Raw genomic sequence first — 23,641 nt, 5'->3', positions numbered from 1 at the left:
TACTTACAACCTTAACATTACATTTTTTAAAAAAAGGTATTTTGTCACACAACCACAACACTGTTATTACATCTAACAAAATAATAATCTCTCTTTTCATCTGATACCCAATCCACCTTCTAATTTCTCTAAAAGAATCAAAATGTACTTTTACGGTTTGTTTGTTTAATTCAAGGTCCACTGGTGACCTTTACTGTAATGGGGACAGAAACTTTGTATTTAGTTACTCTATTTCTTTGCTTAAGTGCAATAAATGCTTATTGCTTGATGGGCACTCAGTGAAGGGTTGTTGTTGTTTTTTTTCCCCATTGGACAGACATTTATTGACCCCCTTCATGTGCCAAACAATGTCTTCCTTGCTGGTGATACAATATTAAGACATAGTTTTTGTCCTCAAAACCTCAAAATTTAGGTGAAGCAAAATGAACACTGAATTAAATTTTTTTAACATTGAATTAAATTAATGAAGACAGTCAAGGCAAACCTATCAAGCCAGTGTTTGCTATTTTTCCTTCACAGAACGGTTTTGAGTGGAGTTTGATACCATTTTCCTGACAGTGGCATCAAATGATTGTTTCATATAGCTAAAAACAGAGCTAAAGTTCCACTACATGAACGAAACTTCAGAAAGTATGCTGAACATAAATTATTTTTTGTTGTTTGTCTAGAGCTACTCTTCATGTTTTATTTTCAGAAACTGGATATTTAAGTATTAGGGCACCCTGCTCAATGGCAAAACAATGCATTATTTAGTGGCTTTCTGTTCTCCACAAGATAAAGGGTCCCTCCTTAGGTCAGCCAGACCCTATATAATGCAGCCTCGTCTCCTGCTCCAGACTCACTCCCTGCCTCACATCTTAGGCTATACCAAAACTGAACACCTAATGCTACCCTATCCCGAAGTCTATCCACGTTCACCAAACAAATGATTCACATCCTGGAGTCCTAGGATCGAGTCCCACGTTAGGCTTCCTGAATGGAGCCTGCTTCTCCCTCTGCCTGTGTCTCTGTCTCTGTCTTTCTCTGTGTGTGTCTCTCATTAATAAATAAATAAAATCTTAAAAAAAAAAAGGAATGTTCTAGTGTAACTCTCTTGGCAGTTGAGGAAACCACAGCTGAGAGAGAACATGGTCATGAGTGTTTATGGACAACTGGTTTGTCACTCAAGGACCCAACAGGAAAGAGAAAAGATGCTTGAATGAAATCATTCCAGGATAGTGTGTTTGTTTGACAAAAGGACTATTTACAAAGGTAGGGATGGGAGGTAGGGGAATCACAAGAGATAGCCTAGTACCTGAAGCTAAAACCAGCAAAGGAGCTGTTACCCACTCCTCGGGCTAGAGTGAACTCTTGTTGCCATTTGTCCAGGACTCTCTTGGTTTTAGAACTCAAAATCCTATGTCCTGGGAATACTCTCAGTTCCAGCAAACCAGGAAAATGGATCACCCTACCTCATACTGAGGTAGGAAGGAAAAGAATGGTTATTAAAACCTGACAAGAAAGATAGTCCCCTTAAGAGAAAGCAGTGATCTTAGAACAGGGCCAAACTTAAGCCAAAGTGACCTCACAAGAAGGAGGTCAGGGAATAGGAACCCTGCCTCCCCACTCTCTTCCCTTCTTCTAACCTCCTGCAGAGGCTCTGCATTGGGCTTCCCATAAGCTAGAGCCAACCAGAAGGTCCACACTGCCGGCCTCCCAGGACAGAGAGCATAACGGCAGAGAGGGGAGGGTGCAGATGGAGCCCAACGGGCACCAGCCCAGCCCTCATGTGTATAAAAGAGCCCGAGGAAGATGCCCAGACCTGCTCCACCCCACCCCCTCCAGGAGAGAGTCACAAGTCCTGACGCAAGCAACAAGATGGTATTATGCAAATCCGCCAACCCTTTCCACGATTTCCAAACATTTCCAAAAAATGGTGCTGGGGACAGGGTGTGCTTTTACTTCTTCTGCTCCCCTCTGGCTCCCATCCTTTCTTCAGTCTTTGAATCACCTTGCTATCCCAGGGATGTCATCTCTAGTCAGCAAATCCGGACCTAAAATGCAGCCCCTTCCTCAAACTCCACAAAAAGCTCCACTCACAGTGAGTAGATTTGGTGTTTACTAGATTGCATTGAAGACTTCCAGAGGGAGTCCAAAGAAGAGTTTATATCACAAGGAATGTCAAGTTCAACAAGACACCCTTGCCCTTCAGAAGCCCTCCAGCCATGTCCTCCTGCCTCTCGTCTCCCCCTTCCTCTCACACCCTTCTACAACAGCACAGAAATGCCTCAGGGGGAGCAGTCTGCCATTTCCCTTGGCCTCTGAGGAACCAGTGGACAAGCAAGCCCACCAGCTCTCACCTTCCTCCCCAAGAGACATCTTGGAGGGCTCTGTCTGCCAGAGCCAGCTCCCTTCCGATGATCAATTCTGCTGCCAGCTGTCCGCTGAGAAGTTCTCGACCTCCTGTTGTACATTATTCTAGAGAAAGCAGTTGATGTTAGTATCATCCTTTGAGAAGTTTATTAATCAACTTGCATAAAAAAGCCTGTATCAATGGTTTGCTTGTCTCATGGAATTCAATTCTTCTTCTGAACATGTCACAGTGCATTACCCCGCTCGGAGTTAGCGTATTTGAGCATCTTGTGATCACTGGAGTAGCACAGCCATGACATACTGAGCTCATCTTTTTCTTTCAAAGGCTGACTCGGGCAGCTTAGGATCTCAGCTCTTTAAAATTACATTGAGATGAATCTTACTGCATATAAGCTGCCAGTCCAAGTATAATTTTGATTTCCAGATCCTACAAGAGTCTGTATCTCAAAGAATTATATTTAAAATGCCATTGCACACCTAGACCTTTTACCAACTTAATGTTTGCCCTTAATGTAGGAGCAATGGTGAACAAAGGCCAAGTCTGTTCAAGAATGCTCGGAATGCTAGAGAAGCTGCCTTTTCAGTACTGCTAGACTTGAGTAGAAAGCCAAAGGGGAGTGGATGAACGTGGCTCAGAGCACTGGGGAACTGCTTCCAATTTACACCATTTCTTTTGTAGATAATAAGAGAATGCACTCACTCACAGCTTGACTTCAAGGTGGCAAAGAATCCAAAGGAGACTCCAGAGTGTAAGGGCTAGGGACAAATAAAATTGTTAATAGGTCATTGATATCACAGATATGGGATTTCAGAGCCTCTGCATAGCTTGCCTTAATCCAGACTTAAATGTTATATAGATATTTTCATCTTTAGAACCTACTGTCAACCTTACTTTTGCTGTCTTGTTTGCTGGATTTGGTCAATTTTAAAGATTCTTAAACATAATTTGAAATTATGTCTCTATACGATTATCCACACATCTTATTGTTCAGCTGTAGATGTACTTTGCGTTTCTTTAACTTTACAAGCTACATATACAGAGTTCTGCTAGAGAGCATTCCTAGGCTCCTGCATTAACTCTCTGAACGAGCGTGTGAACTTTGGTGAGTGAATTTTAGTTGCGGTTGAATTGCTTTTAGCTGTAGATTATCAAAACACCACCAGAAACACCCATAACCAAGGCAACAATAAATATCCTAAGGGTTTGAGCCCCTCTTAGCTGGGTTTCCAAATTATGTCAAAGTGCTGGGTCTGGCATCCCTGCAATTCTCTTGAGGAGAGATCTTTCCCTCGTGGCCACAAGATGGCTGCCATAGTCATCCCACCCGGCTATAGTTAAAGGCCAGGAAGCAGGTGGGTAGTCAGGGCCCTTAGAAAGCACTGTTCTTATACACCACTCTCTTATTATCAACGTGGAAAAGTCCTTCCCAGAAACCCTGCCACCCAGTACACCTCTTTTACCATTTCATTGGCCTGAACAAGGTCTAGTTTCAAGGGAGGCTAGGAAAAGTGGGTAGTTTTATCAAACTTTATCATGGCAAGCAGACATGAGCGAAAGTATGTAGACATAGCTGGGATAGTGGCTGTTCCTGAAAACCTCCTATTACCAAATAGGATCCTTAAAAAGAAAATTCTCCAGAGTTGCTATATTTAAAGTTTTATCAGAGCCTCATGACTCTGTAATCATATAGAAGCATATAATAAATCATGTAGTATCCTGCATAATTCAAATGGTGACTATAAGGAAAACCTTCTATAGAGAAATAATTTAGAAAGAAAGCCAGAAAATGGATATGGGAAAAAATTCCGAAGTTGCCAACCAAATGATATCCTGGCCCTTTCACCCTCCAGGAGATCACTTACTAATAAATCACAAGTGGAAGGCTGAGCAGCAATTCTCTCACAAAATCATAACATGTCCTGAATTAGGATTAGCTTGTCCTGGTGAATTTCAGTCGGACAGCAAACCGGTAAAAGTCTGCATGTCTTTCTTTGCAGACATCTCCCTGCCCTTGCAGCAGCCACTCCTGAGTCCACGCTCTGAGCACAACCCCAGTGGGATCTGGTGCATAAAGCTGAATTAGTCAATGCAGAAATTTAGCTCCAGCTTAAATGAGAGCATTTGGTGACTTGTAGAGACACGCATCATGAGAGAAATGTCACCGACTTGGCAGACATAAATGTCTGAAAGAAAACATTCCAGTAGAATGTACTGAAACACACAAGATCCAAGAGACACACCAGGCTTTCTGAATTAATCCAAGCCCATCAAGGGGGTGGAAAATCAGAGAGATAAAAAAGATACAAGACACTTAATATTAAATTCCAAATTACTGCCTCTATGTTGGTATATGGAAATGCCTCATCTGGGGTTGTGGGAAATGTCATATTTGTGCTAAGCTAATTTAGGTTAGGAATTCATTAAATGCTTTTTGATCGACTGGTCGTAGAATGTTTTTCCACCAAGAAATATCCATCAACTCCTTGACCTGCTTATTGTGATCAGAGAGCAAATCAAATCCAGCTGTATGACATTTTCCCCTGAGGTTTAACAACTGCCTACACTTGCTGTTTGCTTAGTAATAGGCACAAAATCAGTGGACACAACCACCAAAGGCCTGTCCTTTGCTTTCTTTCCTGAACACCAGAGGGAACATAGAAAATGCAGGCCAGAAAGGTATATATACACAAGCCCATAAGGCAATCACCTCCTAGGCAGGGATGAGCCAAGGAGAGAACCTCGTGGAAGAGGCAGGTCAACGATTCAACCAGGCAGGAGATGCCACAGCCAGGCCGCAGAGGGACCCCAGCATGCTCAAGCAAGGTGTGTGTAGTGCAGAGCCTCGGCCTGGCTACCCCAGTGCTCAGCCCCACCAGCAAACTCCTGGCAGAGGGGCTGCTCCCAACCCAGTCCAGAGTGGAGAATTTCCTTCTGCCAGTGGTTCTCAACTAGGGACATTTGGTCCCTCGAAGGGGATATCTGGCAATGTCCAAAGAGATTTTTGGTTGCCACACTGGGGTGGGGGACACTGCTGGCACCTAGTGGGTAGAAGCTAGGGATACACTCATAGATTGTCATTTAAATATCTAGTTGGCATCTCAAACTTAGCATGTTTAAAACTGAGCTTCTGATTGCCCCAGTAGTTAACTGCATCCTTCTAATTGTTCAGACCAAAAATGTAGGTGTCCTCGTGACTCCCCCTCTCTCATATCCCACATTCAATAGATCAGTAAATATAACCAGAATTAAACCATTTCTTGCTCTCTCCACCACATTAATCTGAAGCAACGTATCATCAGTTTTCCCCTAGATCACTGCAATCCTTTCCAAAGGGCCTTCCCACAGCTGATTTTCAACAGATTGGCCAGAGCAATCCCATTACAAAATAAGTCAGATCTTATCCGTTCTCTGCTGGAATCCCTGTGGTGCCTCCATCCCACTCAAAATAAAAGCTACAGGCCTTCTAGCATCCTCTGAGGCACTTCCTGTCCTGGCCCTCCCTTATCTGTTGGGCCTTCTCTCTCACTTGTACTCTGGCTTCAGCCTCTCCAGCCACCCTGCCTTTCCTGGCGGCCTTTGCATCTGCTGCTCTGCTACTGGAACACTCCACCCTCACAAATGTCACCTCCTCTTATTCTATTTAAAATTGCATCCTCCGCTACCCTACCCTGCACTCACTTTTGCCCTTCTCCGCTTTGTTTTTCTCCATTGTAATCCTTAGGAATCTGACACACCACTTGCATTACTTAATTACTGCTTTGATTCTCTTCCCCCACAAGAATGAAAAAAAAAAAAAAAAAAACCTACACAAGGTAAGAATTTTGGTCTTTTTTGTTCACTACTTTATTCCCAGCAATGGCATCAGTGTTTGAGGCATAGTTGGCACTCAGTAAATATTTAGTGGGTGAATTAACGAATGAAGGGGTGAGTGCATGGACTGTCAGAAAACACACACATCTTCCAATAATTGATAATAATTCTTGGGGGGATGATCTGATTTGATAAAAGGAAAGGCAAACTTGTCACGAATGTAACCTAATCGGTACAGCCTTCCCATCGAGGCATGGATATGCTGTTTCCCAACAGTTTGCAGAGCAGCTTCATTTCCCCTTTCCTGGTTCTGTACAACGGCCAGGAGCCCACAGAGACATAGAAAACAAATCCTGTTAGAATACCTGTCTGACAGAAACTTTATCCTCTGCCACCTTCATCTGCAGAAAGACCTAGTGCAAACAAATTCTTCAGCAGAAAGCTCTCTCCAGCACTCCCCAAACTCTTTGTCAGCTGAAGGGCTATAGAGTAAGAATCAATTTTTAGGTTGTCCAGAGAAAGCATTTGAGGTGTTCAGATGGAAGGAAGCCTCTTCTGGATGTGTATCATTTGGCTTCAGCTCTGTTTAGATCATATATTTTAAATGCTAAGTAGTCCCAAGAGATCACTTGGTTCAATCCGAACAGGTAGACTGTGAGCCCTGAGGTCCGTGTGCTTTCTGAGTTCTTGGGGTCGAGTTCCTTAAGCTCTCAGAGTCTCTGTTTGCTCGTTTGCAATATTGAAATGGTAATATTAGCTGAGTACCTGCCTGGATTGGAGATGGTGCTCTGTCCAGACTGAGCCTTACTTTATTTCTTTTAGTGCAGAGAGAAGAGAGTGGTAGGAATCTAGGAGCCAGAAATCAGTCAAGAAGATTTTCTCCTTCTTTATTTCCCATCCAAGAAAAGGCTATAAAAATTCAGATATTACCCTCCATGTTCCCATCTGTCTGCCAAAGTTAGAATAGTTTGCTGTCTAGCAGTCCCAAGCCTTTGAACTGCAACGGTTCACTTGGTCAGAAAGAAGGACCCAGAGGAGTTTGCCTACAGCCCTCAGACGCCTGAGACATGACCTAGCAACTGCTTTGTAGGCAGAGAATATTTCGCCTCTTGAATAGATCCCTGAGTGAAAATGGTGGACCAACGGAGACAGCCAGTCATACCTCTGTCTATCATCATTTGGGATGTATTTATTTTTTGTTCTGCTCTTAATAGAGATATGAAAAGCAAATTAACGTACTTATACACTATTCCCAGAAAATTTGCAAATATTGCATATTCTTTTTTCTTTTTTACTATGCATGGTCTATCTTCTGGGAAAGGACACATAGACCTTTATAGTATCTTCACTAAGAAAAGCAGCAATCACAGCCTGTTAACTATCTGCTTTCTAGAAAAAAAGAAAAAGAAATTACATGGTGAGTATATATGGTGGGTGTTGAAGCAGGGAGGTACTTAAAGTCCATGAAGAGGATTTCACCACAAGGAGCCAAATAATTACATATTTCATGAGGTTTTAGTGAAATCGATATATAAATGATAGCACAGTGTCTAAGCACCCTGTGCATGTGGATGCTAGTTCTCTTCTGTCCTTTTCTTTTATATTCATATCAGAATGATGGCTAGTGAAGTTGAATACTTTAACAACTCCCTAACATCTCTTATTGCCTCTAAAAATGGGGGGAAATGTGGTAATACTCTTAAGAAGCAAGCAGGAGTGGGGTGAAGCAGGGGCTGATAAGGACAAGGTTTGTTCTCTCTGTACACTAGTATTGATAAATGTACATGATGTCATATGGACAAGATAGAGAGGTATAGGTGAAAATCTATTAAGACATTTCATTGGGGCACCTGGGTGGCTCAGTGGGTTAAGTATCTGCCTTCAGCTCAGGTCATGATCTCTGGGTCCTGGGATCGAACCCCACGTCGAGCTTCCTGCTCATTGGGAAATCTGCTTCTCCCTCCCCTCCCCACTCATGTTCTCTTTCACTATCTCTGTCTCTCTCTCGAATAAATAAATATAATCTTTTTTAAAAAAAGACATTTCATTAGCCATAGAAATTATTAAGTTAGTCCTCATTAATAAACAATTATATGAATTAGGATACATCCCTACCATAGGATACCAAGCAGCTATTACCAAAAATGGGATAAATCTCAATATAGAAATCTGATGCTATTTTACACATATACATACATGTGTATGTACCTATACATGTATACATAAGCCTATGTGCTTGTGCAATAAGTGTGTCTATCTGAAAAGGCACAAATCAAGTAGTTAAACATGGAATGTGTGATGGGAGCGGAGTGGATTTTCACTTTTTGTGTTACACACATGGCAGAAACACATAATTCTCGTCGACTATCCTTATAATCCTCCATTTTTCCATACGGTTGGGTGAAATCATGTGACTGGTTTCTACCCTTGAAATGTGAGCAGCAGTGACGTACATCACCTCCTGCCTGGGATGCTTAAAGTTGTGAGTCCTCCAAGCAATCTCCCTGCCACATCAGGGAACACGCCATAGGCTTGCTCGAGGTAGGGCAGTTTGCCTTCCCAGAGGGAAAAATTTAAGGAAGGGAGGCAGAGACAGACTCCTAGGTGAAAGGCACGGTCTTCCTATAACCTTACCTCAGAAATGGCATCCCGTCACTCTGCCTCACTCTGTTGTTAGAAGTGAGTCACTAAATCGAGCCCACACGCAAAAGAATGAGAATTTCCAGATGGTGAGTACCAGGAGGCAGATGACTCGAGCCATCTCTAAGACCGACTACCACATGCGACATAGCCTAGCCTACCCTGAACAATGCAATATCCTTCTCTACTGTTTGATGGTTTTTGTATAGCAAGTATGCATTACTTTCGTCATTTAAAAACAAAATTAAAACCTAATATACTGTATTTTTAAGTGTCCAGCTAGAACCTTAGAAGTTCTTTTTCAAAAAAAAATAATAAGTAAAGCTAAATGGCAAATTTATCTATTTTGCCTCTGCTCAAAATAGCCCATTGCTCTCCAGTTCTTAAATGTACAATCTTGGAAGTGACTCATTTTATCCCATTTGTGCCTTTTTTTTTTTTTTCACACTAAAGACATTTCCTGTGCTGTACTCTAAACTATTGGGAGGTCCCCTGAGCATTTTCTCCAGAAAAACACTTTCTTCTCCATTTCCTAAGTGTTAATTGTACAGAGCAGCAGCCTCTACAGTGAAAATACAAAGTGAACCAGATAGCAGTTCCCTCCTAAAGTCAGGCCCCCAAACTCTACATCAAGCTTTGGAGATGCTGCCTTTCAGTAATTAGCTACAGAGCTGCTCACGGCTGCTACTGTACAGACACCTCACTGTTTATTTTCATCTGTGCCATCACGCTTCAAAATTCCAAGCTAATAAAGCAACCAGGAAACTAGACTAAACTGGAACCTGTTTGCTCACCAAGCCAGGAGGATTTGGGTCAATCTTAGAGGATTATCACTCATCCTGGTGATCTTTCTTGACAAAATGTTCAAGGAAGAATGTGAATATAAATTACATAATGCATGTCTTTGAATAAAGGGTAAGGATAAAATTTTCAAGGGGTTTCCTCTGTATTTGGAAAGGGGGACTAAGTGGATAGAAGTCCAGAGACACTACAGTGAGAGAAAGTTCCAAGGTACAAAGAAGCTGATACAGGAGATAGGATCTAGGAGATGGGAAATCAGATCAAATGGAATAGGCAATATCGGGGAGATAAGATTGACCTTGATAGCATAGTAGATTTCAACTTTCTAAATAGGAATCATCAGATCCACGCTGTTTTGAGAGCGAACATGCTTTCACTGTCTGTACTCTTTTTAAGAGCTAGGTAAGATTCAAGTGAATCTAACAGTATGGTAAAGTTGGCAAGTGACTGTAAATCATTTTAAATAGTCGCAGTTTGTAAAATAATGGGTCCTGTGGGAAGAGAATGAGGGATTTTCACCACAGCTGGGTAGTCCCTATAATTTCCCTCAATTTTCCTCTAAAAATCCCACATCAGCAATGTAATTGTCTGCCTCACTGTCTCCCTTCCACCCCAGATGGAAGAGAGAAAGCATTGAAGAGAATAATAATGTGGCACTCAATAAAGTGTTCTCAGCAGAGCCCTGGGCTGGGCGGAGGGGGAGGATGGAATCCAGGAAAGGGAATGCAGCACCCCTTCTGGGCACAGGTCCATGCTTGACTAGGCCAGAGCCATTCGGATTCTGCAGAGCTCCCCTGGGGCCAGGAGAGGGAAGATTTGCAATGCCAGACTTTGTCACCACCCTTCTTTCAGAGCATTTTGACCCATGTTTATTTTATTATTTGGCTTTCAGTCAGCTTTCACTTGAAAGAGCTTGGAGGCAAAAAAAATAATAATAATAATAAAATAAAGAAAAAATAAAGAAAGAAAAAAATCAAAAAGAAATTGTCTGGTGGAATATTCCAAAGGTCAACCTTCACCCATTTGTTGTTCCCCCCAAGTTGAGTTCTTTCAGGCATGGGATGAGGGTAAATGTGAAGATTGGTGACAGATTCATATTCTGCTAAAAGCCTAGAACATAAGAGGAGACAGTACTAGCAGTTCTCCTAAACCTTCTGCATTTGCCTGGTCTCCCTCGGAGTCTGTGAAGGATAAGGCTTTGCTGATTGTATTCATCAGGATTCAGTGTAGCTGCACACAACAGATAATCTAACTTATCGGTGCTCTAGACAACTTAAAAATATGGCAGCTCCACACAGTCATTAGGGATCCAGGTACCTTCTGGCTCCTTGTTGTGCCATCCTGAGGCTCTGGCCTGCACCCTCACGCCCCACCAGAGTTGTTTTCCACACAAAACAACCCAGGAAGAGAGGACACACACAAGCTGTTCTGTAGGGAGGTTCCCAGGGCCGCCTGTATCAGTTACCTGCAGGGTAACTTCAGATCGCAGGTCTGACCAGGCTTGGCACCATGCCGCTGTTGGACTCTGATCTGCTTCGTGTGTGTTCTATCCATGGCCGAGGCTGAAAATCACCAGCTTTCTCAAACATGCTGGTCAAATGCTCCCCAAAGGTCAAATAGACACAAGCAATTCTTCTAAGGTCTGAACTCCAAATGGCACAAAGTCACTTCTACACACGTGTCTTTGGCAATAACAAGTCATATGGCCAAGTTAAGTACCAATTGAATAGGAAGGTGTACTCTTCCCATGAAAGCTGAGGGAGAGGAGTGAATATTTTCTTAGTAATTATGTCACATATTACACCATCTGTGGGAAGGACCCCAAGACCACCCGCTAGAAGGACTCACAGGTCACAGGTAACTAACAGTTACGGGTTATTATGGTGAAGGATACAGAGCAAATTTGACAAAGGATGAAGTCCAGAGGAAGCCAAGTGCAAACTTCCAAGAGACTCTTCCAGTGGAGTCACCCAGGACTCACTTAATTTCTCCAGCAACAAATTGTGACAATCCCTGCAAAGTGTTGTCAGTCAGGCAAGCTTGACCGGATCTCTGAGTCCCATGTCACTCACCCAAACTTATAGTTCCTGGGTGGCTGACTATCACTGGAGCTCCAGACCCCAAGAAAGAAACTACAAAATAACTACACAAACTGGTACAGTGATTCAAAGCCCTGAACATGCAAAATACTCTTATCAGTTAAAACATTCCAAGAGCTCGATTCCCAGGAACCAGACAAGGACCAGTCACAGAACAGACCCTTCTGGGGAATGTGCAAGATTTGAGCAATTTGGGTCGGCTCAGTTAACACTGTCCTGTATACTATCCTGTATACTTTCCTCTGATAAAGCCCAAGACATAATCTGGCCCCACCCAGATGCAGATGAGTCGGAGAAGAGTACACATCAGGCTAAGAAACAGGAGAGCTACACTTTTGTTTTGTTTTTTTATAAAGATTTTATTTATTCATTGATGAGAGACACAGAAGGAGAGGCAGAAACACAGGCAGAGGGAGAAGCAGGCTCCCTGCGGGAAATCCGACATGGGACTCGATCCCAGGACCCTGGGAATCACACCCTGAGCCAAAGGCAGATGCTCAACCACTGAGCCACCCAGGGGACCCAAGTGCTACTCTTAAACAAAAAGTTGGGAAGAGATTTAGGGGTGCCACACAAACCACTTGAGGTGAGCTGGAAAAGAAAGCAAGAGACAGATCAGAGCCAGGGAGATCCTGCTACTTGACTAATAACAGTAATAAATAATACAAATTTACAAAAAATAGTAATACTACATTTTACCTCAACCAAGATGCCATTGATTGTATGATACATCATTATTTCAACACTGCTAAGAAAGGAAAAAATGCCACCAATTAAATAGTGACATTTTGTCTATTTCCGAGTTTTATATAAGTGGAATTATACATTACGTGTTCTTTGGCGTCTGGGTTTGTTCAACATTATGTTGATCACATTCACCAGTGTTATTGCATCAAGTTTTAATATATTCGTTTTCATGCTGTATAGCATTTCATGTATGAAAATACTACAATTGTCCTTGCATTCCAAATGGACAATGTGAGGATGTTATAAAAGTGCTGCTATAAACACAGCTTTTATTTTGATAAACATTCATATGTGTTTCTGTCAGGTTTATACCTAGGGGGAGAACTGCTGGGGCAGAGGAGATATTTAGTAGATTTTGCCAAAACTGTCTCCACAGTAGTTGCCCAATTTATATTCCTACCAGCAATGTGTAAGAATTTCAGTTGCTCAACAATTTCTCAACTTGATATTGTCTGTCTTTTTATTTCAGCCATTCTGGTGGGTGGGTAATGTTATTGATTGTGATTTTTTTTAAGATTTTATTTATTTATTCATGAGAGACACAGACTGAGAGAGAGGCAGAGACACAGGCAGAGGGAGAAGCAGGCTCCATACAGGCAGGCGCTAAGCCACTGAGCCACCCGAGCTGCCCTGATTGTGATTTTAATCTGCATTTTCCTGATTATTGATGAAGGTAAACCCCTTCCTTTGTTTTTTGATCATTTGATATCCTCATTTGTGATGTCTATTCACGCTTTTGCTAGTTTTTCTATTGGAATGTTTGTCTTATTATTATTGACTTGTAGTTTTTTAACTATATAGAATAGAACATATATATTGTCAAATATACATATGGTAAATATTTTCTCCCACCTTGCGACTTGTTGTGTCACTCTTTTAATGATATGTTTGATAAAGAAAAGTTCTTAATTTTAATGTAGCCCAGTGTTTTTTTTAAATGTTTTTTTTTAATTTTTTTTAAATTTATTTTTATTTATGATAGTTACACACACACAGAGAGAGAGAGAGAGAGAGACAGGCAGAGGGAGAAGCAGGCTCCATGCACCGGGAGCCCGACGTGGGATTCGATCCTGGGTCTCCAGGATCGCGCCCTGAGCCAAAGGCAGGCGCCAAACCGCTGCGCTACCCAGGGATCCCTAGCCCAGTGTTTTTATGGGTTTTTTTGTAATTAGAGTTTTTGAGGTTTTGCTTAACAAATACTTCTCCAACCCAAGCTCACCAAGATAGTGTCTTCTATGTTATCTTTTGGTAGCTTTATCGTCTTGTCCTTTACATTTATCAGATAGATAAATCTATAATCCATCTGCAGTTGATTTGGGATATTGTGATAGATAGGAGAATGTGGACATCCCAATGACCCAACATGCATATCCAGTTGATTCAGAGTATTTTCCTTTCCTACTGTACTGTAGCACCACCTTTATCATAATCATCATTTAGATTTTTTTAATTATTCAAAGATCTCTTTTAGAATTATTTTGATAAATGGTTGTTTCACTGTTTCATAATTAATAGATGCAAAAGGAAAACAAAATCAAAATAAATCAATCAAAATATCCTTAAAAACTTTCACTCACTCAGTATCTGACTCTAACTTTTCAACTCAACCGCTGATGACTGTTTTTTCCACAAAGTATGTCCTCTGTGTTATCAAGAATCTTGGCAATGCAGCAGAAGAATGCTCCATTGTTATCTGGGGATTTTCTGCAAATTTTGATTTCAATGTGCAGAAAATGACAACTTTAACCAAACCAACAGTGATTTTTAAGGTCTGTCATGATTCCAGAATTAAAATATGAAAATACACATGGCTTAAAATTAAAGAATTTGATTCTTGAGTCAGGTTAATAGAAGGCTGAAACAGACATTCGTGTGCATGTAAACCACATTGAGGAAATGCTTCTTTTTAAAAGATTTTATTTATTTATTTGACAGAGAGAGAGAGAGCACACACAAGTAGACATAGCGGCAGGCAGAGGGGTAGGGAGAAGCAGGCTAGCTTCCCCCTACCCCTTCCCCGCTAGCAGAGAGTCTGATATGGGACTCAATCCCAGGACCTTGGATGACCTGAGCCAAAGGCAGATCCTTAATTAGCCAACTGAGCCACCCAGACACCCTGAGCAAGTGTTTTTTGAAAAAACAAACAAACCCTATAGGGTATAGGGAGAGAAGTGGAATAGGGAAGGGGAATTGCTGAGCAAGAATGTGATCTCAAGAGAAGTCAAGCTCAGACCTGCTCCAAGCTGGGGACTGAGGGAGGTTGGTGGGAGGTGGGGACAAGGACCATGTAATCCATATCAGTTGATCTTTGGTAGCCAACAGCAGAAGGCAGGGTGGGTTGCAGTCTCCCCAGCAAACTTCCTCCTTTGATGAGAGAGCAAAGCTTCAAGAAGAGGATTAGCTGTGGTCTTTTAGCATCAGCACTCAAAACAGCTAGATGTACTGGTCAAGGGAAGGTGGGCTGGGTACCAATACTGTTTCCTATAGTCATAAATATGCAAACTGTATTAAGTGCTTACTATGTGGCACCTTTTTGAGGAAACTGGAGTTTAGAGAAGCCATTTAATTTACCCAGGGTCACACAGCTGGTCAATGATAGAGCTGAATACAGGCAGTCTGACCAGGGTCCTTGCTCTTAATTTCTATAGTATACTTCCAAATAAACTCAAGCAGGTAATCAAGTGCATTATTAACATGGTGAAAGGAGAAGCCCTTGGTGTATTTGAAGTTGGCGAAACAAGCAAAAGAGGAAGATTATATTCATCTTTAAAATGTTGATTATTTTCCAAACTCACAATTTCGTTTTGCCTCCAGTCCTGTTTTCTTTAGATTTCTAGACAGATTCTCACCATTTACCCTTAATTTTTTTAAAGATTTTATTTATTTATTTATTTATTTATTTATTTATTTATTTGAGAGAGAGAGAGTACACGAGTAGGGTGGATGGGCAGAAGGAGGAGCAGACTCCTCGTTGAGCAGGGAGCCCTCTTCATCCCAGGACCCTAAGAGGATAACCCGAGTCGAAGGCAAAGGCAGACATTAAACTAACTAAGCCATCCAGGGGCCCCTCCCCATGCACCTTTAATTATGAGAATTTATCATCACCTTTGGTTTAGACCTCTTGGACAGTTCTCAGTCACCCTACCATATCTGCCATGTAGAAGTAGCATTTAAAACTTTGTCTGAGGATCATGGTGATCTTTGTAATACACATGGCTGATTCTCTCTCTTTTTTAAAAGATTTTATTTTTAAATAAACTCTAGACCCAAAGTGGAGCTCAAACTCACAATCCTGAAATCAAAATCAAAATAAAAAAATAGAGGCAGGTGGAACAGAAGGAATTGCTTGCAGAGCTGCTCAAGGCGATACCAGAGGGGATAAAGTTAGTCTCTGGTATCTTCTCACTTCCTTTTTTAAGTGATTCTTTCCTTTATACAGCCAGTGTCTTTTTCTTTCCAGGGTCACCTGATATTCTGGAACTTGTTTTCCCCTTTCTTCTGTATGATAATTCAAAAAGAATTAAACAGAAATTAATGTCTTAAGGCAGATAAGTAGAATCTGTAACGAGGGACTGTTGGCAACAGGACAGAACTTCTAGAGAGCAGGGGCCTTTAGGGCTTCCACTAGTAAGATACAAGCAACACCAATGACAAGAAAAACTCTGCTGATCTGGAAAATATTGGGAGATGAAGATATTAAGAAGCTGAAATTCTTTTTTTCTTTTAATTTATTTATTTTTGATAGTCACAGAGAGGGGGGGGGGCAGAGACATAGGCAGAGGGAGAAGCAGGCTCCATGCACCGGGAACCCGATATGGGATTCGATCCCGGGTCTCCAGGATCGCGCCCTGAGCCAAAGGCAGGCGCCAAACCACTGTGCCACCCAGGGATCCCAAGAAGCTGAAATTCTTATTTCCTATTCATACTTCCATGTTTTTCCAGCTGCCACTGTTGTGTTTCTTAATCTTGGTGGGAAGGAGGACATCTGAGGCCTTGATTCCCCAGTTGATGAATGTGGACACATAAGCATAAAAGGATTTGCTTCCCCAGTGTGAGAAAATGGAATAATGTTGAATTTTTTCATGGAGATTCAAATGAATCTTAGTGCCTTTGTTTTGTAAGCTAATAAACAAATCCCCTTAATCCTGGAATAAACGATTCCAATATTTATGGAGCTCTTAGCAAAGTGCCTTCCCAAATATTTTCTCATTTATCTTTCTACAACTCTGTAAAATAGGATGACCTGCCTATCATTATCCCCACTTTAGAGATTAATTGACAGGTCAACCCTTCAATGAGAGTTAGTGGATATATCATAATGTGGCCTAGTCTTCTGGCTTCCAGTCCTTGATTCTTCCACCATATCTCTGCAATTTGTGGAGTAGCATAAGCACTTGATATTTTTGCTGCAGAGCTTTGAGCACATACTGAAATCAGTGACAACAGTTGCCACATCCTCTGTTTTTTTAAGAGCCTGGCATTAGATATTGGTTTTAAGTCTATTCAAGCTAATTTCACATGTCTTCACATTTCTCCTTCCTAGTTCCGTTGGGTTTTTGACTAGGTTAGCTCACTTGATCCCTCTTCCTTCTCTTGAGATAAAACACACAGATGAATTGTCTCCTCCACCTGGGAAAGGAGTGAAGTGAGACAATGAAAAGACCAACAAGATAGAGCAGGAGGAAAATAAAACAGAAAATGTTTTATATTAACTACATCTCAAAGGAGGCTTCTTTTATGATAAAGCTACCCTGAATAGTTTCTCTAAAATTTTAGTAAACAATAGAGAAAGATTATTTTAATGAAAGGGCCACTTTGAAGAATTCAAAAGACATGTGAGTAGGAGTTGAATTCAAGGAAAAATATGGTTGTTATGGGAAGTGAGTTTGATGAGCCATCTTTTCTTTTCTGGAAACCCTGACTTAGCTGATGACTATTAAAAAACAACAACAAGTGCATTCTATGCTTCATCTATAGAATGGGTACTTTGTGAACAGAAAAGATAAACATCTCCACCCTCAAAGACAGAGAATAAACCAAAAAGTAATGAATAATTCAATTTTATAGTATGTTACTGCTGTGGAAAAAGAAAAAGTAGAGCAGGATATGAGGAAATAGGAGTACTAGCATTTATGGCTTGCAATTTTAAGTAGGGTGATGGCCTCAGTAAGAAAGTGATGCTTAAACAAAGTCTTGAAAGTGAAGGGGGTTAACCAAGAAAAAGCAGTGCAAAGGGCCTGAGACAGGAGGGTGCTTGCATGTTTAAAAAATAGCAAAGAGGCCAGTGTAGTTGGAGCAAAAAGAACAAGGGAAAGCATAGCAGAGATGAGGTTTGAGAGGTAAATCAGAGTTGCTTTTGTCAGGCCTCAGAAGCCATTGCAAGGATTTGGGCTTTTACACTGAGTGGGAACCATGGTGGTTTCTGAGAAGATGAGAGGCACAATTGACTGGGGTCACTCTGGTGGCTGTGTCAAGAACACTAGGGAGAAAAGACGAAATGGGAGAGACTAACTGGGAGATTACTCTAGTTAATGAATTCTCTTGAATGACTCAGTAAATAAATCTTTTCTTTTGTAGTCTGATAGATCTAGTTTTCATTATTCCCTTTGCAAATTCCTCATAGATGGTCTAACATCTGCTTTAGAATATCTATATATTTATAAATACTTGGAATCCATTGTTCTTAGCTTTGAGGCTTCAGACAATACTTCAAGACAGAAAGGGTCCCATTTTATCCCTCTATTACACTCACTGATATTAATGGAGTGGACATCTTCTTGGACCTGGCTATCGCAAGGGGCACCACTATTATGTGTGCCAACTGCAGGAATAGCTAGGTGATATTAGGGTCAGCAAACATTACACAACACAGGCCCTCATCACCAAGGTCCTAACTGCATCTTGTTTGTTGCCTTTTGGATACTGGGATCTGTTGTAGGGATATTTCAACAGTAATAACAACAACAACAACAACAAAAAGCCCTAATCTTGGAATACTCACAGTCCAGTGGAAAAAACAGATCTGTAAATAATGACAATATCAGGACACATTTGGCCTCAAATGTGTCACGAGATGTGTGAAACAAGTGCTATGGGAACAGAGAGGGCTTGCTGCCTGGTGCCTGGCCAGCAGAAGAGGACTCTGCAGGAAAGGCAGCATTTGAGCTCTGCCTTGGAAATTCCACTGGGTTCAGACAAATGAAGGTATATAGTATGTTCAAGGAGTGGGCAGGGGGCTAGTGCAGCTGGCTGTGGTTAAAACAAGAGCTAGCATGTGACAAGGGATGAGAGGACATATGATGGGGCCTAAGACTAGAAAGTGTGCTGGGTCCGGGTCATTAAGGGTGTGGACATTGAGCCAAACAGCAGGGAGCTAGCAGCAATATCTAGGCTAGGGAGTGATAAAATTCATATTTCAGACTTTAGAAAATGATCTGGAATGTGGGAGGTAAATAGGAAAGAGGAAAGAATCATAGAATAGCATCTCTCAAGAGATGAGAGGAGTCTGAGTTGGGGACAAAGTCTAGGGACACTTTGCAAGTAGAATATAAAACCCTGAAGTACGATTATCATGTAAATGATGGGAAAAGGAAGAAATAAAAGTATGGGAATGATTTGCAGGATAGTATTGCCATTAACACACTGACAAACACACAGGAGGCATATCAGACTAGGGTGGGAGGTCCAGGTTGGTGATCATCAGGGTTTTCTGCACATTCAGATCATTTTCTTCACTTACAAATGCTTATTACCATGCTAGTATTTCTCTACTGCAAACATATCTTGCTACCTACCAGAGCTTGACCATAAGAAATCAGATGAGTAGGCAAACAGAAATGAAGGGTAGAACTGGAGAGGCCACACTCCCAGAAAGTGGTTAAGATCTCAGGTGCCTGCAAAAGTGTCCCGGGCAAGCAAGGCAGGAGTCCAGAGTCCACAAGGCCAGACCAAGCACGTAAAATTGTTGCTCTGGGATCCTAGGACAATGGCTCTGTGTTCCTTGCCTTGTTCCATGCTGCCCACTGAGGATGGAAAGGCCTGCCAGTGGGCGTTTCTGGCAGCTAAGAAGAAGCTGGGAGCGTGATGATGGCCCCTGCCCTTTCCTGTAGGCTGTCCCTGTTCCTGCTAAAGCCATTTTCTGCCAGACTTGCTTTTCTACACATCATATTTTGTCATGCAGTGAAAACCTTATTTTTCTTTTTGGATATTTTTAAACATATCAACATAGGCAGAAAATACAAAACTGGTTTTCCTGTATAGCACAGCAACTTCCTCCAATAACAGGTAGTAGAGAAGCCACAGAATAAGGTATCCAGGCTGTGGAGTTTCCTTGCTGCCCTTCTATTCTCTCTGCTATCCTCAGAGAGAGAAGTAGGGGAAGCCCAGAGAAGAGAAGCACATCCGGGAGAGATGATGTAGGTGGACCAGGGAGAGGTGCGAAGCAAATCAGAGAAGGATCAGGGGAAGGCAGGGCAGGTAGGAGTGCAGGGCTGAGGCCAATTCAAATGCCTAACAGCAAATTCTGCACAATTAGGAGGCAAGAAAGAAGGGAAGGAGAGAAGGAAAGTGGGAGGGAGGGAAGATGGGAGGGAGAGAAGGCAGGCAAGCAAGGAGGGAGGGAGGAACAAAGGAATGAAGGGGGAAGAAGAGGGACGAAGGAAGGAGGAAGGAAGGGAGGGAGGAAGGAAGGAGGAAGGCAGGCAAGCAGGAAGGAAGGAATTCTCCCAATATAAGATGGGAGCAAGGGGTGAGGACCATCCTAAAACCACACTCCCGTTGCACATGAGGCTGATATTAAGAGTGTGCCCAGAGTGGGTGACAAAGGTGGGACATGCAGGTCCTTTCAAATGGTGCCTAGAATTAGACAAGACAGCTGTGGCCTTATTTATGTTTTGATTTTCACAATTCCAAGCCAGCATTTTCATTCCACATCTGCCTCCCTTTCTTCCAATTAATGTAAAAGCTTGCCCTTCTGCTACCCCATCTTCTCCTCCCTGTTTCACAGAGCTCTCAGACTCCGGCTGACTTTTGTGTCCCAGACCCAGCACAATCCACTCTGGATCATCTGTGTGGCGGGAAGAGCAGTCACACTCCATCAGGACCACGTCATCACAGCGTCCTTGTTTGCTCTCCATCCTCGCATGGTCACGGATAGCTCAAGATCCCAGCTCTGTGTTTCAGGAAGAGAAAGGCTCTCAAGTGCAGTTACATCTTTATGGCCGTCTCGCTGGGGTTGCAGAGGAAAAGACTGGGGTTCCCACAGGTCTGGAAAGACCTGGTAGGAGGTGGTGCAGTATGCTGGGGAGTGGCTGTGTGGTTGTGGCCAGAAAGCCTGGTGAGCAAGAGGGGCGGCTTCCCAGCTTTGTCGGCCTCATCTCCTCACCTAGGGGGTGATGCCACTGAGGCTTTTGTTATCAGATGGGATAGGGAATGCGAAAGCGAAAGCAATATATAAACTAAAACCACTCCACCAGGGATTTTAGATTTTTGTTTCAAAACGACTGGGATTCCTTAGGAGACTCTCACCAAGAGAGAAGAAATTACTGAACTGCCTTCCTGGCTGCCTACCTCTAGTTCAACCAGGGAAGTTTAGCTTTTATTAGAGTTTTGTGTATGATTTAATTCAAAGAAAGGGGTTCAGTAAGCCTTAAAAATCGGAAAATTGGGGGCACCTGGGTGGCTCAGTGGTTGAGCATCAGCCTTTGGCTCAGATTGAGATTCCCACGGTTCTGGGATCGAGTCCCACATCCAACTCCCTGCATCAACCTGCTTCTCCCTCTGCCTATGTCTCTGCCTCTCTCTCTGTGTCTTTCATGCATAAATAAATAAGTTATTTTTAAAAATTTGGAAAACTGGGCAGCCCCGGTGGTGCAGCAGTTTAGCACTGCCTGCAGCCCGGGGTGTGATCCTAGGGACCCTGGATTGAGTCCCACATCAGGCTCCCTGCATGGAGCCTGCTTCTCCCTCTGCCTGTGCCTCTGCCCCCCTCTCTGTGTGTCTCTATGAATAAATAAATAAAATCTTTAAAAAATAAAAATTGGAAAACTGTTGTATTTTATAAATCATTTCTCTTCTCTTGCCTTTCTTGCAATATATCACTTCCCTCCCTCTTTCTCTATTTTTAAAAGGGGATGACCATCCTTCCTTAAGTCCAGCCAGGATCCCTCACCTGCTATCCATTCCCCTTCCTTCTGTGTGACCCTCAGAGAGAGTGGAGGCCAGTGGTCCCCACCCCAAGTGGAGGGCCCTTCGGTCTTCCAGAATGTTCATCCAGTGTTCATCCTTCACCTTTATCTCCATCTCAGGCAGCATCACCACTTTCATGTCCCATGGTGTTTTGTGCCTTTTCCCTGCCACCAGCTTGCTTCCGGGGAGCACAAAAAAATGGCACACTGGATGTAGCAGGGCTGTCTCAAAACAGAAACAGACACAGAGTAAAGTTCAGAAGGGTCTGAGAACTGAATACAGGACAGGCTGGCACCCATTAGGAGGGTAGGGAGAGGAGTGAGGGACGAGGGCTGGAGGATGGGTGTAGAGTAGGAAGATGCTCCTCATCAAGCAGGGACTCACGTGCTGGGCATCCTCTCCTAATAATGACCTCTCCTAATGACACTCCCCTGGGACAGTGCAAGCGAAGAGGCAACAAGCAGCCCCCTCCAGATACCCAGCCAGCCTCCCTTCCCTAGGCAAGGCCCTACATAAACTTATGGTTTGAGTTTTGCTATCCCCTCCTTTCCCTCCCCACTCCCCCCTACCCCCCAAACACAAAGCCCTACCTCTTTAGATTTGTTTACACTAAGGTGTTAAGTGGCTGCAGTGACTTGCCTCTCTTTTCTTTCTTTAAATTTTTGACTTAAATTCAATTAGCCAACATAGAATACATCATTAGTTTCAGATGTAGTGTTCAATAATTTAAGATTTCTACTTTTAAAGAGGAAGCTCAGCTAAGCCACCGCCGTTTAACACAAGGGATGCAACATGCAGCATTAGGCACCCATATTAGGCCAACAAGGATGGTGATTAGCTGCTGAAAATCACAGCCCGAGAAATCCGCTTTCTCTACCCAGGCCCAGGTGAAACCTGCACCTGACACCTGTTCCTTTGCTGACAAGTCTGTCCGAATCTTCAGTTACAGCCCCCAGGTTTCCTTCCTTCCTCCTGTGGGGGTTAAATGCAAGGCCCCTTCCTGCAGCTTCCCATCTGTCCCCCCCCCCCTTTCCTGTCTCTTTGAGCTGTAACAGGTTAAAGCTAAAGAGATGTAGCTTCTGAAAGCATGTAATGAAGTGAGACCGCAAAAGGGACAGCTTGATTGCCACTTTGAAGAGAGTGCCATTCTTCTAATACATAGGCCTGCAGAAAGTATTTGAAGGCGTTACATGACCTTCCATCCAGCCCCTAGGACAACAATATAATTAACTCGCGTAGCCTCCCGGCTTCCGCTGAAAAAGATTTAGAACTCTAGTCTATGGGCATATTTATGGCTTGTGATTCCTTGGACTAGAGAGTTGTTATTTTCCATGAGAATTGCACACATCTTTATGTTTATTTTAAGCTGTCTATTCTTTGCATTTGTAATTCTTTAAGTATTAGTTATGGCTTATCTGGGACTTAAGAACAAGAAAGAAACTACTATTCTGAAGTGCAGTAAATAATGTAATATGTAAGCTCCAGCTGGGGGAAAAAATTGTAAAGCTAAAGAATTCAATTTAGTTTCCAACTCCCTCTGGGCTACATAACCTTACAAACCCTTTGAGGCAACTTTCAGAATTCCAGCAGTGTTGAACTGGAATATGTTTTAAAACATTGCTTGAATTAAATGGGCTGGGGTCCCCAGGACTCCACGGGGGATAGCTAAAGGTTATATGATAGTTTTCCCCCAAGGAAATGGCTCTTTGATCCAGGAAATAATCCACCTCCTCATGGATGGTCTCAATCTATTAAAGAACCTTAAGAAGTCTCCCCAATCCACCTTCTTAATAGTGCCCCATTGACTCGTCCATTATCATTGGAGCTTAACATTTTAAGCTCATTTAAGATTTTCTGTACAGACTTGCTCCAAGATGCCTCAAATGACCTAGATGCTGCTGTCACAATGCACATTGAATTGGTTATCTGGGAAGCTCCCAACACAGCAAGTTGAGGACAAACACAAAATTCTTTCAGTCATCTGGAAGGAGAGAACGGGACAGTC

This window comes from Nyctereutes procyonoides, unplaced genomic scaffold (genome assembly GCF_905146905.1).
Source record: "Nyctereutes procyonoides isolate TBG_1078 unplaced genomic scaffold, NYPRO_anot_genome, whole genome shotgun sequence".
In the NCBI taxonomy this organism is placed as follows: Eukaryota; Metazoa; Chordata; class Mammalia; order Carnivora; family Canidae; genus Nyctereutes; species Nyctereutes procyonoides.
This window is presented reverse-complemented; position numbering follows the sequence as displayed.